The sequence below is a fragment of the Antedon mediterranea genome, chromosome 5 (assembly GCF_964355755.1).
Source record: "Antedon mediterranea chromosome 5, ecAntMedi1.1, whole genome shotgun sequence".
NCBI lineage: Eukaryota > Metazoa > Echinodermata > Crinoidea > Comatulida > Antedonidae > Antedon > Antedon mediterranea.
In genome coordinates, this window is record NC_092674.1 from 12,388,963 (window position 1) to 12,403,118 (window position 14,156).

Consider the following 14,156-nt stretch of genomic DNA (forward strand, 5'->3'; position numbering starts at 1 on the left):
CATTTATTATTTGATTTATTAGGCTCAATAGATGCCTAGCTAGGCTACTAGTAGGCCTAGATTATATAAATAATAATAGTAAATACTGTAATTTAATTAATAAAACTAGATGGCACGCTCGCTTCGCTCGCGTACCATCTAGGTCGTGCCCACAGATGGTTCTCGAATTCACAGTATTTCCAGCGAGAAAAAAATGGAGATTTCAAATATACGTACCGCAGGACTATAACACATTGTCGTTTACAGAAACGAATAAATATACACAATGATTTATGTAGTCAACCAAAATTAGCACCCTGGGAATTACTTCCGAGAGAGAAACAAAATGAGTCAAATTTTTTTATTTGGACTCATTTAAACAAACCCAATTTGTGTTTTGTATGTAACATTAAGGGTTGAGGGATGGGGGAAGAAGATAGGTACAAAGAGGAAACATTTTAAAATATATTCTTATCCACTCAGTAACGAAATATTGTTTTTAATGTTTTATAGGCCTATAAATAATATACCACTAAATACAGTAAAACATTTACGATTTAATACGGTACTTTGTTAAAACTCACAGCTGTTTCAAACATACGAATTAAGTCATGCGCCCTCAACGTTACAAGTCGTATCGCTGGAGTAACCATACATAAACAATTACTTACAAATCCACGTGTGCAGAGTGGAGTCAAACGTCATTTAAAGACATGTTTTAAACAGCCAATGAGAATGAGATAAAAAAATAAAGGGTCGCTAAAAATATGAATATTCATTAAAGAGTCCCTGGATGAAACAAGCACGTTGTCGTTTTGTTTTTAAGAAGAAATGTAACGCTGAAAATTAATGGAAGGGTGGACCATAAATTACAAGCATAGACCAATTGACGCACGTGAGTGACATTTCCAAATTAGGTACATGTTTGTTTGTCCGTATCTTTAAAAAATGTAATTTTCACTCTAATTCTTTGGTACTGCATGATAATTTAGTTATCTGTGAATGTTATAACATAGTAATGGTCGAGAGGTGATGGTTGAATTTTTGAGCTATGGCCGTTTCAAATTGTGTCATTTTTAGGCTTAGGCTTATGTCTACTCTAGTTGCAACACTGCCTTTCATGTGACAGCTGACCCAAATGAGTTTGGAAATGTTACATTATTTTAATTATTTAGGCCTGGCTGGGTAGGGTAGGCATATACCAATATTATAGGCCCTATTTTTATTTTAATACTAGGCCCTTGCTAGACCTGTGTTCTCTAGCAGCCTACTACAGAGAAGCAGCTTTCCGGCTTAGTTAGCCTGGCCTTGAGTAGGCTAGCCTACTAGCCTAATACTAATAGGTATTAGTAGGCTACCTAATTAAAATTAGGCCCAGGATCTACGCCTAGGCCTATATATTTTTAATATTATTTAATCATTATAATTAATTTTAGTTTTATTAAATTTACAGTATTCATTACAAAAACTGTAAATTTAATATTATGAGGATTATATATACCCTATGTAACATGTATGCAATAGGGAATATTATAGGCCTATATGTATGTAATAATTACAATATAAATAATGACAAGCATCATATTAACATTCGGTTTTGCTCATCACTGCATATTCAAATTAGTATGCAATCATATTAAATTTAATAAGTTAAGTTAATTTTATAAAATTGTTATAATAATTATTAATGTTATACTAATACTATTGTAGATACATATATAGAGCAGTAACCTGAAGTGGCTAAGCAGATTTGGACCATACCTACCATCTATATAGGTAAGATTATTTTGCTGTTCAAGAAGTAGCAAATATTAAATTGTGTACCATGCTATTAATTTGTAATATTAACAATCAATCACTACCACTGGCTGGGTAGGCTAGGCCTATATCATAGGCCCTATTTTTATTTTAATATACTAGCTAGACCTGTGCTCTCTATCACTAGCAGCAGCCTACAGAGAAGCAGCTTTCCAGCTTATTTAGCCTAGCCTAGAGCAATTAGGCTAGGTATAAGTAGGCTACCTAATTAGGCTAGGCTCTACGCCTATATAGGCCTATTATTATTTAATTATTATTAATTTTTGTTTAATATATTTACAGTATTTATTTAAATAATGTTTCTTATGAGAATACCTGGTTATATATACCCTATGCAATGACATAAGGCATATATGCCTACCCTGTATGTAATAATTACAATTATTATAAATATTGAATTTTAACATTCGTTTTTGCTCATCACTGCATATTCAAATTAGTATGTATGCAACCATATTAAATTTAATATGCTAATTTTAAGTAATTCTTATAATAATGTTTTACTATTTTTTAGGTACATAGCGGCAACCCGAAGTGGCAAAAACATTTTAAACAGATTTGGACCAATACCTAGCAGCCTACCATCTATATACAGTAGGTAAGTTTATTTTATTGCTCAAGAACTAGTAAATTTTAAATTGTGTTTACCATGCTATTAATTTTCAATATTAACAATCAATCACTACCACTGGCTGGGTAGGCTAGGCCTATATTATAGGCCCTATTTTTATTTTAATATACTAGCTAGACCTGTGCTCTCTAACACTAGCAGCCTACAGAGAAGCAGCTTTCCAGCTTATTTATTTATTTATTTGCCTAGAGCAATAGGCTAGGTATAAGTAGACTACCTAATTAGGTCTAGGCTCTACGCCTATATATTATTATTTAATTATTATTATTTTTAGTTTTAATATATTTACAGTATTTTATTTAAATAATGTTTATTATGAGAATACCTGGTTATATATACCCTATGCAATGACATAAGGCATATATGCCTACCCTGTATGTAATAATTACAATTACAATATTATAAATAATGAATTTAAACATTCGTTTTTGCTTATCACTGCATATTCAAATTAGTATGTATGCAACCATATTAAATTTAATAAGCTAATTTTAATTAATTCTTATAGTAATGTTTTACTATTTTTTAGGTACATAGCGGCAACCCGAAGTGGAAAAATCATTTTAAACAGATTTTGACCAATACCTATACCTATACCTACCATCTATATTATAGGTAAGTTTATTTTACTGTTCAAGAACTAGTAAATTTTAAATTGTGTTTACCATGCTATTAATTTTCAATATTAACAACCAATCACTACCACTGGCTGGGTAGGCTAGGCCTATATTATAGGCCCTATTTTTATTTTAATATACTAGCTAGACCTGTGCTCTCTTGCACTAGCAGCCTACAGAGAAGCAGCTTTCCAGCTTATTTAGCCTAGCCTAGAGCAATAGGCTAGGTATTAGTAGGCTACCTAATTAGGCCTAGAGGCTCTATGCCTATATATTATTATTTAATTATTATTAATTTTTATTTTTAATATATTTACAGTATTTATTACAAATAATGTTTATTATGAGGATACCTGGTTATATATACCCTATGCAATGACATAAGGCATATATGCCTACCCTGTATGTAATAATTACAATTATTATAAATAATGAATTTTAACATTTGTTTTTGCTCATCACTGCATATTCAAATTAGTATGTATGCAACCATAGTAAATTTAATAAGTTAATTTTAATTAATTCTTATTATAATGTTATACTATTACTATTACTATTTTTTAGGTACATATATAGCGGCAACCCAAAATGGCTAAAACATTTTAAACAGATTTGGACCAATACCTATACCTACCATCTATATAGGTAAGTTTATTTTACTGTTCAAGAACTAGTAAATTTTAAATTGTGTTTACCATGCTATGAATTTGTAACTTTAACAATCAATCACTAACACATGTACAGTACAGCAGTAGTACTATCAATCAATAGTAATTAGTTAGTAACTGAAATATAGACATACTATAGTATTACTTTTACATATTCATTATCATTAGGCATTGTTAAAAGGAAATCAATACAATGCAATATTCCTTTAACATTTAAAAATGTACAATATTTTATGATCATTAATGTTAATGAATCATTCTTTGTTGGCTTTCTTGCATTTGTTGGGTTTTATTATTTCATTTTGTATCATTGGAGATGTGAAAATCAGATGAGTCTAAGTTTGACTCTAATCCACACTGCTGTTTTGTGACGGTTGAGTTTGGCATGTATTAGCCTTGCTCAGAGACCCCCTTCCATTCTCTCATGAATGCAATAGCATGGTGCTCAAGCATATGTAGCTTAGGCTGTATTACACCTGGTGCAATATGCCTGTATTCTGCTAAAAATACTTGTATGATATTTTTATGGAATTAAAAAATACTTAATTTACACATTAATACATTTTATAATTTCAGAAATTTTGTGATGAAAAAGTCAATCTGTGGTGACTGTAGAATGGACCCAAGATCTGACTATCTTAGACATTTAAATAATAGAAAGTTCTGACAATTTTGTTGAATAGAAATATACAATGTATGATGTAATCTTAATTGAAAATTGGCGCTTTTTAAACTATGTATATAAATTAGGATGAGAAAACAGTTATTTGATTATGAGGTATGTTCATTTAATTAAATTTGTTAGTATAAACTTTAAAAAAGAGTGAAGATATAAAGAAGAAAAGCAGATTATGGAGCAGCTGTACCAGACAAAAAACTGTTCCCTTAAACGCCAGTGTGTTCTTTCACTTGTGAATGTAGTTTTGGCCCAGGTCATAGTTGTTGTTGAAGTGTAGCATGCCAAGCAATTTGGTCCATGCCCTGTTAATTTAAATGTTAGCGTGGTAGTATACAGTATCCATTGAAAATTCGCGAATGGCAGGTTGTATAAATGTATATAGGTTGTAATTTTACATTTGTTAGATTTAGTGCAAATTTGTGATGGTTTTCATATTTTTTAAGTTGTATTTGTTATCCTTTTCTTTAAATTTTGTTCAACAACAGAAGCAAGTAGAACGTAAAGCCTTTTCGTGAAACTGTGTTGCCAACAAAAAAGAAAAGAAATTTTAATTTTACCAACCTTTAATGTTATATTATATTTATCATACAGTAGTTTGAGTATTTTTGTATAGGCTTTAATTTTAAGGGCCTAGCTAGGCCTGGTAGTTAGTAGTTTTACTAAATTTTTACATTTATGATGAATTATATTCAGTTGAAATAAATACAATGATAATAATTAAGCTTATTATTTATTCTATTGTAAATTAAAATGATGTATAGTATGATTACACTACTTATACGTACCAACTAGGCCTAGCTACAACCTAGGCCTAGTTGCGTACAGCCTAGCGAGCGGTTATCAGCCGCGTTCATCGACCTCTCGCCAAATACGCTGTTTCGCATTTAACAAAACAGTCGAGTTTTTAAATGAAAATTTCTTGAGATTTTCACCGTCACCTCCTAACAATTCAATGTCTCATGTAATCATATATAATCAAACTTTTACCTAGATTTTCCAAGTATTTATGAAAATTACGAATAAAAACAAAAAGTGTACAATTTGACAAGCATTTTTTCAAACTTTCCATTGTTTACATTTGCTAGGCCGATCGATGTTAATTTTTAAAACTTCCGGGTGTAAATAATTTCGTAAACTTGTTGTTATGCTTAATTACTTACTATTTCCAAAAAATCGGTAATTAAGAATCTTATTTTCTAACAAATAGTATAAAAATGGTTTTATAATATTTATGACGAAATTGATTAAATTAATTTAAAGTGTAGTTATAAAAGTTGCAAATGTCGCGAAAGTTGAACGAGATTCAACCACTCGCGCGGCGTCACGTAGACTTGCCCCAAGTCTGTATTGTTTTTTTTTAAATTGATTTGTTTTTATTTCGACCGCGATTTTTGTCTGAAAATACAGACTTGTGAAACACGTATAGAAATCGATTTGCAGACCGCAAACATCCGATAAGAATGACGTAGGTTATCATACCGTATTTGGCTATATGGGGCGGGCGGTATGTAAATATGGATTTCGAATCAACCAATGATCATTTTGTTTCAAAATGAAAAAGATCGAGTAGGCCAACGTACAGTGCTGAATGTACGATCGAGACTGTTAAAATATGAAATCGTGTTGCCAAGTTGTTTTGTTTATTAATTGTTTAGTCCTTAGCCTAGGCCTCCTTCGTAGGTCCTACTCAACTCGCACGTGTGACCTGCCAAATAAAACGCCAATAAGGCCTACATAATACCACCACCGGCACACAACAGGATTCACACACAACAGGGCTACACCACTACACAGAACAGGACAGGTCTGGGTGGGAATTAAATCAAATTATCTCCGCGTAATATTAAATCAGGGAGATGTAAATTACATCTCCCTGATTAAATGATCCATATAAAATCCTTTCTAGCCTTCAGAAACTTTCATCAATGTACCCAAAGTACACATTGTCTAAACGTAACATAGCGCATGCGTACCATCTTAGTTGTTGAGTCTTTGAAATTCTGAAATATGAATATTAAAACAGTGTACGAGTGAGTAGCCAATCGCATGCAGCTGAAACTAGTCAACCGGATAATCTATGCACCAAGAATTCTTGGTGTCAAACCACGTGACTTTTGCGTGTTTCCCCAGACGGAGTATCCAAACTCAAGTAATACACGTATGAAACGCCATATGTGCAAAAATATTTATATTTTTACTAATATTAAGAAAAAACTCCGTCTGGAGCCCAGACTAGGCGTCACGCTCAGGCACATATCGCCGTCTGACAATATTGAGGGCGCTTGACTTTTTCTATTTATTTTACATTGGTTGAAACAGCTGTGAACTCTCACTGTCATAGTCGATTGAAATAGTAAAGTACATGTAACGATACACCACTACGACGTTTATATATTTTTAAATTATTAATTAATACAAACGTTGAGAAGCAATATTTGTATATTATATGTTTATAATCTAACAGTAGGGCCTACCCACACTCACAGTAATAAAGTTTATTTTTATATATTTTTATATTACATCTAACAGTACCAACACTCACAGTAAGAAATTTGCGATTCAAATTGCGATCAAAAGTGGTTAATACCTTAACAGTATTGTACAGCATTGCAATACTATTTATGTTTATTCTCCAAGGGGGCCCATAAATCTAAATCTAAATCTATACCTCATGGTTAAACCAAATAATTTGGAATGTTTATTTGTATATTATATGTTTATAATCTAACAGTAGGGCCTACCCACACTCACAGTAATAAAGTTTATTTGTATATATTTTTATATTACATCTAACAGTACCAACACTCACAGTAAGAAATTTGCGATTCAAATTGCGATCAAAAGTGGTTAATACCTTAACAGTATTGTACAGCATTGCAATACTATTTATGTTTATTCTCCAAGGGGGCCCATAAATCTAAATCTATACCTGTATGGTTAAACCAAATAATTTGGAATGTTCCATTCATCACAAATCAATACATTTGTAAAAACGTATATTAAATGTATCAAAATAGTATTTTTTAAAGAAAATCGGCCTGTCTTCAACATTATGATGCTGTACTCGAACTGTTCAACCGGTTTTCAGCTATTAAAAACAATTATCGTAGGAGGAGATAGGAAAATGCGAAGCCTCCTCGCATTTTTGTGGCGGGTATTTTTCAAGATGGACATCCATTAGACAGTGTATACCACGATCGGAAAACACCCCTATTTGGGGCAAATCGTTGAACCTAAATTCGATTTAATCGTCAATAACTAATTATCTAACTTAATTTAATTAGTAAACAGGGTTACATCAGGTGGTTAAAATCAGTACCGAAAGTACGAACCAACTTTATATACCATCGAGTAAAAATTCTAGAAGTAAGGCGCGATTTACCGAATTTTGCCCTTACGTAAATTTATATATAGATACAGCTTCCATTTGCCTTACTTTTATGTCATCATATAATATTATAAATTATATATACAAACAGACATTAACATTTTTTTTAAATAATATTTATTATTTTTTCTGACACTTTCAGGAATCGTTGATGATGCAGAGTTCTTTGTCTTTGTGACTTCAAACTGAGAGTGAAGTGGATAAAAAGATGATACCGGTACCTACCGACATTGTCATACCCAAACTATAATTTAATTATTTAAAACAAAATGTTGAATTACAAATATATGTTGTAGATGATTTAGATGAATTACAATACAAATATTTATGTTGAATGCAAACCTACTACACTATACTATGTAAATTATGTTATTGTCATGTGGTAGACCTTAAAAATTGAATATTTATTGTATGTTAGGCCTATTTTATATTTTATTAATACTGTATTAGTTTAATATTACTATTAATTTATATTATACAGTACTAGGCCTAGTTTGTACATGTTTTTACCCCCAAAAAAATGAATAAATAATTTGTTATTCAATCTAATTGCTTGTTTGTTCATCAATAACAAAACAATTGTAAGCAAGTATGTAACAGTTCTTGTTAGCCGCTTATTTCAGGTCATATTATTAATATTAGCTAAGCCCGACGCGCCCGATCACAACGTCACTAGGTGACTTTCCGCCCCTGGAACAATCGCTCGCTAATAGGGCTAGGCCTCGGACTCGTATAAAAGCTATTATAATAGTTATGATAAATATTCCTCAACTAAAATGTATACTGTGATAAATAAACAAGTAATAATATACGTTGTATTGGAATGTATTTATTTATATGAATTCTTATACGCGGAAAATTATAAACATCGCGTATATCGTTCGCTATAAATACATTCATAAACACGATGACGATGTGTTTACAATGGCGGTTTCGCTAGTTTTCGATGGAACAAATAGTGGTACCTTTAGTTTGAATAGTCGGAGCTGCATCCCAACCACCGAATTTTGTATCTTAATATCGTATTCTGTAGATTATTCATTTTTCTAACAGGGATTTTAAATTCAGGACTGTTCAATTTTTCTAAATATTTTATTTTAATGATTTTCTAGGGTACAATTTCGGAAAAAAGACATTGGTTGATTTTGCCGTTAAATTACAGATTATCGTTTTGTTCAAATATATTTAATTTTACATGACAATATATTAAAACCATTTATGAATTTATTTCACTAACAACATTTTTCCGATAATCAACTAAATTTACAAATATTGTGTTTTTCCAACACCCTAAAATTTAGCCATTTTGAACTAAATTAGAAAAGTAGGGCGCCCTCTCCGAGTCGAAATTTGACACGATTTGTCGACTGGCTGTCCCACTGGTAACCAAAGTGTAATGTAGTGCTAGATAACAAACAAGCCAACACCTACATTGTTTCTACCCCATACTCTGACAATGCTACAGTCAATGATTGGTGGCCATTTTCATGGATGGCTAATGTTTGATGACCGTTTTTTTTAATACTACATTTTTATTTATTACAATCATCATTCTCAATTTAGACTTGTTTTTGCATTTCAAATACTTACAATTCACTTTCACTGGATCAATATCATTTGACTCTTGTGATAGTAATACTGTTGCCTTTAGGACTTTTGCTGATGATTGTGTTTTTCTTTTTAAAAGAAATGTCTTGTAAGGTTCTGTACGCCATAGGTCTTTAGCCTTGACAGTCTACAAAAAAGAAGACATACTTAGATACACAGTACAGCTCTAAGGCACTATAGTAACATTGATTGCTGTGATGAATAAATATTATACAATTGTTTATATATATTTTTTTCTAAATATTTTTTTTATACTGGTAATGCCTTCATTCAAGTTTTTCTCCCAATGAGAAATATATAAATGGCTATATAGGCTAGTCCATCTAGCATTTTGAGTGAAACAAATTGCAAACAGAGATTGTCTCGAAAGTATGTAAATTAGTAGTACAAGTTAAATAAAATATGCAAATAATGGAGAAAAAATACAGTTGTCTTATATCTCGAAAAATACTAATGCTAGGGAGTTGATTTTTTTCACAGCTGTATTAAGAATGTACATATTTATATTTGCTCCAATAAAACATTTTAAAATTTAGTAAATTTCAAACTCACACATGTATCACTCACCACCAAAGTACAGTATTCAAATTCTTAGTACAAGTTACATGAAATATACAAATTAGGGGGTGAAATTACAGGTTCCTATATATCGAAAACCACTAAGGCTAGAGAGTTGATTTTTAAAAAAAAATGTTCAGAATGTACATATTTATATTTTCTCTAATGAAACATTTTACGAAAAAATGACTGGAAATACATAAATTGACCCTCGACCCCATTTATCAATGTTTGCATATATAATGCGACTAACATGTCTGTAGAGACTTTATTTTAGACTCAAATGACTCGGATACCGGTTTCTTATAATCTGCATAGGACCGCTTTGTAATTTCCAAAATCACATATTTGTTACACACCTCGAAAGTATGCAAAGTAGTAGTACAAATTACATGAAATATGCAAATAAGAGAGTAATATTATAGTCTTCCCATATCTCGAAAACCATTAATGATAGAGAGTTGTTTTTTTCAAGGCCTTATTCAGAATGTACATATTTATATTCGCTCTAATGAAACATTTTACAAAACAATTATCAAAAGTATGACATTTGACCCTCGACCCTATTTCTCAATATTTGCATATAATGTAACTAAAATGTCTGTACAGACTTTGTTTTGGCCTCAAATGACTCATATACAGGTTTTCTATAGCTAGCATAGAACTGTTTACTAATTCTCAAAATCACACCTTTTCACTTCCCTTGAAAGTATGCAAATTAGTAGTACAACAGGTGAAAGTTGCCATATCTCTATCGGTCATTATATTAGCTGGAGATATGAATGCAAAAACGGGGGACAGCCATCATGAATACCCACAATGTGTAGGAAGATATGGTAAAGGAAAAACGAACAATAATGAAACACAGCTAGTCGAATGTGCACTAAGAAATAATCTAGTACTAACAAATACCATGTTTAAACATAAGATGTCACATAGGACTACGTGGGAATGCCCGCAGAGACGCGATCAGCATAACGATCAGAAGAGTGGAGAGATCAGACGCAACCCCTACAGAAACCAGATCGATTACATTCTAGTTAAGAATTCACACATGAAGCTAGTCACTAACGCAAGAGCATACAGTGGTACGAGAACATACACTGATCATAGATTAGTCAAGACAACCTTAACACTACAATGGTATAAATGAAATAGTTACGCTAAGAAAACCAAACAAATAGATGTGTCAAAACTTCAAGCACAACAAAACAGACAAACATATCAAAGAGAGATGTATACAATCGGTAAACATCCAGGACCTGGAACCACAAGAGGAATGGACCAAATTAACGACAGTCTTTCAGAATGTAGCATTGGAAGTGGTTGGCCACCGGAAAGCAAAGTCTAAATCAAACAATAAATATATACAAGAGTTATCGAAGAAGCAGAAACAGTTGAGGTGCGACATAAATTCATCAAATGACAAATCAAAGAAAACAAAACGAAAGAAAGAAATCAAATCATAAAGAATATTCATACTGAACTTAATAAAGAAAAAGAAGACACACTAAAAGAAAAGATAGCTGAAATTGAAAAATTCAAAGATGACTCAACAAGAATGTACCAAGCAGTAAAAAACCTAAAACTTAACGAAAATAAAAGACTTGTGGTAGAAACAGAGTTCGGTATAACAACAAACGAAGAAGAGCAGGTAGAAATAATTAGCAATTTCTTTGAAAACGTCTATCACAAATCACAAGAAAAACCTATAAACGAAAACATTAAACCTATTGAAATGAAGTCTCCCTTTACAAGTGATGAAGTTGCCAAAGCAGCGAAATGCTTAAAAAATAATAAAAGCCCAGGAAGTGACCAAGTATACTCTGAAATGGTAAAATATGCACCTATAGAAGTTTTTAACCATATAGCAGAAATATATAACCAAAAAGCTAAAACAGGAAACATACCTAAAGAAATCAACGAAGGCATATTGCATCCAATACCGAAACCAGGCAAGAAAAAAGCTCCACCAAAAAACATCCGACCCATCATCCTTCTGTCGGTTCTTAGGAAAATGCTAGCAATATGCTTACTAAATAGGATAAACGGCAGATTAGATGAACATTTCACAGGCCGCGTATCGCAGAGGACGAGGCACTACCGAACATGTACATACATGCAAAATGTTAGCAGAAAAGGCAATTGCGTCATCTAACTACGAAATAATATTACTACTACTTGACATGACCAGTGCATTTGACACTGTGCGGAGGAATACTCTATTCGACATACTGACACATATATTACAAGATGATGAACTACACATGTTGAAAGTTTTGATAAACAATGTAAAATTAAGCGTTCGAATTGGAAAACAGACAGGAAAATTGTTTACTACTACACTAGGAGTACCACAAGGTGACTGTGTGTCTCCGATACTGTTCACACTATACCTAAGGCACTCGAATAAGCAAACACAACACCACTGCCCCTACAACAGCTTAATATCCAGATGCAGTATGCAGATTTATTTATTTATTTATTTGTTCTTTCTTTAAACTGAAATACACTTTCAATACAAATGTACTGATTTCCAAAGTGGTTCAGTAAACATATTTACAACAAAAATAAAATATAAAAGAAAAACAAAAAGAAAGAAAACAGATATAAAACTATTTACAATTGTGAAGGCAAAAAGGTTAATACATATATGATTTCTATAGTGAAGATTTAAAAGTTGCCAAAGACATATTATGGAGTTCTGATTTTATGTTATTTGGTAGAGAATTCCATAATTTAGTTGATCTATAAACAAAAGTTCTTTTACCCTGAGAGTTATTCCATAACGGAATAGATAAATCATTATTACTTTGGGAGCGAGTGCATTTATTATGGTTATCTACAGTAAATTGAAATAATATTGTTAAGTATCTTGGAGCTATTTCTTTTAAACATTTAAATAGCATTATAAGAATATTTCCATTCCATTTTTCTGTAAGTCTACTCCATCCAAGAGTATTTAAGATATCATTAATAGGAGTATACATGTCTACTGATGACATTTCATTTATTAGCGACTCAAAAAGAACACATAACTTAAATAAAGAAAAAAGTAACAGAGAAATTAGCAGAATTCAATCTAAAGATAAACGAAAGTAAAACAGAAGAATACCTAATAGGAAGAAACACCGATAGTAAATGGGAAGAATGCAAATACCTCGGTAGAAACTTGGACACAGAAAAAGACATTAAAAGAAGAAAATCACTAGCAGCTATGGCATATAACAAGCTGAAGTCGTCGCTAGAACACAAAACGATGTCTATAGACGTGAAATCCCGTTTGTTTGACGCTTACATAGCAAGTATTTTCTTATATAACAGTGAACTCTGGGTACTATACAAAAAATTACAAGAGAGTATAGATATTATATCACAGGAATATGTTGCGAAAGATGATAGATATTAAATTAACAGATAGAGTATGTAACACAAAAATATACGAGATAACAAAACAAGAAGAATGGAGTAAAAGAATTAAACGAAGGAGACTAAAATGGTATGGACACATATCAAATCAACAAACAATGAAGGAAACTAACAGGAAAGTAAAACGAGCCGTAGGAAGACCAAGAAATAACTGGATGAATCAAATAAAGAAAGACTTACAAGGACTAGTAGACACTAACACAATAACAAACCATCCTGCCATAAACAGAAAAAATGGAAACAAATTGTGGAAAGCGTAATGTCGGAAGACGGAAAACGTTAACAACATTGTAATTTGCATATTTCATATAACTTGTACTACTAATTGTCATACTTTAGAGGTGCTTGACATTTATAATTACTAAACGGTCCTATACTGGCTATATAAAACTTGTATCCAAGTCATTTGAGGCCAAAACAAGGTCTGTACATACATTTTAGTTGCATTATATGCAAATATTAAGAAATAGGGTCGATGGTCAAATGTCATACTTCTGATAATTAAATAATAACATGTTTCATTAGAGCGAATATAAATATGTACATTCTGAATAAGGCCTTGACAAAATCAGCTCTCTATCATTGGTTTTCGAGATATGGGAAGACTGTAATTTCACTCCCTTATTTGCATATTTCATGTAATTTGTACTACTAATTAGCATAATTTCGAAATGCGTGACAGAGGCGTGATTTAAGGAATTACAAAGCGGTCCTATGCTGACGATAGGAAACCTGTATCCGAGTCATTTGAGTGCAAAACAAAGTCTCTACAGACATTTTA

At 31.8% G+C, this 14,156-nt stretch overlaps 1 long non-coding RNA gene across 6 annotated transcripts; it reads left to right on the plus strand.

Moving 5' to 3' along the window:
• The first annotated feature begins 653 nt into the window (after positions 1–653).
• LOC140048706 (uncharacterized) lies at positions 654–5,345 on the plus strand. Of its 6 annotated transcripts, none has more exons than XR_011845124.1 (6): positions 654–929; positions 1,690–1,755; positions 2,312–2,395; positions 2,958–3,043; positions 3,610–3,690; positions 4,290–5,345. It is a non-coding gene; the product is annotated as an uncharacterized lncRNA (long non-coding RNA). The 6 variants fall into 6 exon arrangements; XR_011845121.1 differs by having other exon boundaries at positions 655–896; positions 2,312–2,391; XR_011845120.1 differs by having other exon boundaries at positions 657–896.
• Positions 5,346–14,156: the final 8,811 nt, after the last annotated feature.